Source organism: Chrysemys picta, chromosome 5, assembly GCF_011386835.1.
Source record: "Chrysemys picta bellii isolate R12L10 chromosome 5, ASM1138683v2, whole genome shotgun sequence".
Taxonomy (NCBI): domain Eukaryota; kingdom Metazoa; phylum Chordata; order Testudines; family Emydidae; genus Chrysemys; species Chrysemys picta.
In genome coordinates this window covers 131979532-131983363 of record NC_088795.1, presented here as the reverse complement: position 1 = coordinate 131983363, position 3832 = coordinate 131979532, and the positions used below count along the sequence as shown (strand labels likewise).

The following is a 3832-nucleotide window of genomic DNA, read 5'->3' as shown; positions in this document are numbered from 1 at the left end:
ACTGCCTGGATTGTGCCACTCATTCAGTGTTTGGTAGGGGAACCCAAGCATGGCCACTACACTGGGTTCCAGCCTAGGGGCCCCATATCCATCAGCTAAGGTATATACCAACACAGGCCTTTCTGAAACTCCCCAGCACTACTTCCCAACTTGACTATCCCAGGCTAACATTCTCCACCCTTCTAGCTAATCCCCTATCTCCTAGGTCTGCTAAATAAACCCTTCCCCTTCGATCCAAATACTTTTCTCTCCCTTGTGTCGCAAGGAGAGTGACTACAGCCTTCCTCCCTGCATATATAGAAACCCCGACCTCTTCCAGGAAAGGTGAGCTTCACTTGCTAAAGGCTTTCCTCTCAGCCTAAATATCCACTGGTTTACAGTATAGTAGGTTACTTGGCCCATAAAGCCTATGTTAACCCCTTTGGGCCAAATGTGGGGAGCATACCACATAATGTGGTGGAGCTGAGATTGTGCTCTCTGTTCTCTATAGCCACAATAGTGAACAGACCATGTCCTTCTTTGAGTGCTTGGGGATATCTAATGTGTGACAGGATACAGGACTTTAGATCAGTGCTCTGAATGCGCCCAAACAATGTCACACAAAGCTGTTCAAATCTAGCTGTAGAGAGCATCCACTCATTCCCTTCATGGACCCCTAGGATGTGAATAATACTTTATTTGAGTGGCACTCCCTCCAAGCCAATCAGCTTTGTGAAGACTAGCAGGGAGCTAGGGAGGGAGTGGGAAAGGGATCGTGCTCTAGTGACAGCTCAGCAAGAAAGGGGCAGGTCCCACACTACAGCAGATCAGGTTGGAGAAGATGTGTATCGATCTCGGTACTTCTCCCACGCTCTTCCACTTGAGCTAACTGTCTCCGGCCTCCCAGCTAGCGCAAGGGGGAGAAGGGCTGGGGACAAAGAGCTTTCCTGCTCAGCAAGGCCTGGCTTCTTGGGAGGCCAAGCAAAATGAGGAGAGGGATGGAGGCCACTGGAGGAGCTCTTCCCGCTGACTGTCAACGGTTTCTAAAAGCAGGGCAAGCAAAGGTACCGTGGCTCCCTGGAGAATGCGGGTATTGATCCCGCTGCCTCTCGCATGCGAAGCGAGCGCTCTACCACTTGAGCTAATTCCCCTGGCTTGCCAGCATGCCTCTTGATCCAACCATGCCATACCGGAGGCCACGCCGTCCCTGAGCCAGCCGGTGACTTCTTCCAAAAGGGTCAGGAGAGGCACCGTTGCCTGTAGGCTGGCTAGCTCAGCTGGTTAGAGCATGGTGCTAATAACGCCAAGGTTGTGGGTTCAAGCCCCATGCTAGCCACTCCGTGTCGAGGGTGGCTTCTCTCCTTTTGGCTGACTGCTAGGGCTCGGAGAGCCCAAAATGAGAAAAACAGAGGGGCTGAGCGGCTGGCAGGAAGCAGGCAAGAGCCCTGCTGGGGCAGTGGGAGACTCCGGCCAACTCCTTTCCTCCCCTTACTGGGCTCCTTGCTCGACCTGCTGGCCGGAAGTGACTTGGGCCCCTGGAGGGGAGGAGAAGGGTGAGCGTGGCCAGCTGCCTTCCCAGCTCATAGGAGACGAGGCTTGAGCTGGCAGCCCAGGAAGCAGCATCCCAGGACTGCTGGATGGCCCTCATTATCCCCGATGGGTTGACCTGATGGCCCGAATTCTTCCTGGCCGCCATCTCCACCCAAATGGACCCGAGGGCCGATCATGCTCTCCAGCCCCCCAAGCCCACACTGGAGCCCAGACCTCACGCAGGAAGGAGCAGGAGGAGCACTCTGGCCAGGGGCACCACCACTCTAAGTCAGATTGAGGTGCTTCCTCCTCTACCCCTTTTTCTCACAAACTCTGCTGGCCTCACAGTAGCCATCCCTGGGACACAGGGAAGACGCAGGCACGGGACTCGACCTAGCCGCAGACAAACGCGCATACCGAGAGTTGAGCACAGGTTATTGAGGCACTGTAGAAACCCCATTCAGACGCAGTCACCTAGCTACACTTTACTTCTGAGGGCCCTACATGTGCACAAAGCCAACTCTTTGGTGAAAAAGACTCCTCTTTCGGCCAGCCTTCCAAACTTGCAAATGGCTCCGAATGGGAAAACACACACACCGAAGCACCCAAAGCGTCCTAACGCTCCCGATCTAAAAAGAAAAGAAAGGAAAAGATTTCTAAATGGCTACCCTGCCAGAATTGTACAGCTCCGCAAATGAAACCAGTGGGAGGGCCGTTACAGAGAAAGGGGGAATGGAAAGCTGCCCAAATTGCGATGATGTGGAAAGCTACGGCCCCCTCCCTACTCCTACTCTTCACGCGACAGCTGATGAACTTCCAGGTGCTTTTCGCCTCCGAGCCCGCACCAGGGGCACACCTTCAGAAGCTTCCCGTGGGTTGCCTAGTTCAGCTGGTCAGAGTGTGGCGCTTATGGAGCCCCTGGGTGGCTGTGGGCCTGGGGAGGGTGGCTTTTGATTTTCTTCCTGACTGCTACGGTCAGCAAGGCCAAAAGTGAGCTGGCACGCCCAGCAGGAACCCTGAGTCGACTGCTTGGAGAACGTGGGCATCGACCCCACTACCTCTCGCATGCAAAGCAAGTGCTCTACCGCTTGAGCTAATTCCCCACGGCTGGCCTGCCTCCTAGGCACCAGGCAAAAAAGGCCAGGCCTCTGTGGCCTTAAGCAGACCACAGCCTGAGATGGGGGGCTACCCAGAGTTGGGGAAGGGGCCCGAGTCCCAGCCACGAGCCTCAGCACAAATACCAACGCTCCCTCCCTGGAGTGTGTCGGGGGGTGAGACTTCGACCCTGGAACGAGCACCAAACGTCAGAAGACAACGCAGGGATAGATCGCTTGATGCTTGCCTGCTCTGGCCGTTGCCTCTGAAGCACCTGGCATCGGCTACTGTCAGAAGACATGATACTGGGCTAGATGGATGAGTGGTCTCACCTAGGAGGGCCGTTCTTATCTTCCCCACTTTCCTCTAACCCAAGCAAAGCCAGGAGCAGGCCCAGCTCAGGAACTCGAGCGGGGCTCACACGGGCTCCCTGGCCCCTGGCACAGCATACAGCAAAACGACCCTGCCTCCGCCAGGATAGACACCCACAGACTCCCTGTTCAGACCAACGCAGCCCTTCCCCGCTGTGGCTTTCTCCAAGCCATCTGTGTGCTCTGGTCCATGGCTGCCATGCTGGCTGTGTGGTCTCATGCTTTCAGCTGAGCTGGTATCACCTGCCCCCGCCGCCCATCTCCTCATTGCCTTCATGGACCCCTGGGATGTGAGTAAGTCTGTACCTGAGTGGCACTCCCTCCCTGCCAATCAGCTTTGTGAAGACTAGCAGGGAGCGGGAAAGGGATCGTGCTCTAGTGACAGCTCAGCAAGAAAGGGGCAGGTCCCACACTACAGCAGATCAGTCTGGAGAAGATGTGTATCGATCTCGGTACTTCTCCCACGCTCTTCCACTTGAGCTGACTGTCTCCGGCCTCCCAGCTAGCGCAAGGGGGAGAAGGGCTGGGGACGAAGAGCTTTCCTGCTCCGCAAGGCCTGGCTTCTTGGGAGGCCAAGCGAAGCGAGGAGAGGGATGGAGGCCACTGGAGGAGCTCATCCCACTGACTGTCAACGGCTTCTAAAAGCAGGGCAAGCAAAGGTACCATGGCTCCCTGGAGAATATGGGCATTGATCCTGCTGCCTCTCGCATGCGAAGCGAGCGCTCTACCACTTGAGCTAATTCCCTTGGCTTGCCAGCACGCCTCTTGATCCAACCATGCCATACCGGAGGCCACGCCTTCCCTGAGCCAGCCGGTGACTCCTTCCAAAAGGGTCAGGAGAGGCATGGCTGCCTGTG

General features: G+C 56.1%; 2 non-coding genes across 2 annotated transcripts; one reads left to right on the top strand and one right to left on the bottom strand.

Annotated features, from left to right (window-relative positions):
- Nucleotides 1-1057: 1057 nt before the first annotated feature.
- TRNAA-CGC (transfer RNA alanine (anticodon CGC)) lies at nt 1058-1130 on the bottom strand. The gene has a single exon. It is a non-coding gene; the product is annotated as a tRNA-Ala (tRNA).
- Nucleotides 1131-1241: 111 nt separating this feature from the next.
- Nucleotides 1242-1315, top strand: TRNAI-AAU (transfer RNA isoleucine (anticodon AAU)). Its single transcript has one exon. It is a non-coding gene; the product is annotated as a tRNA-Ile (tRNA).
- The last annotated feature ends 2517 nt before the right edge of the window (nt 1316-3832 follow it).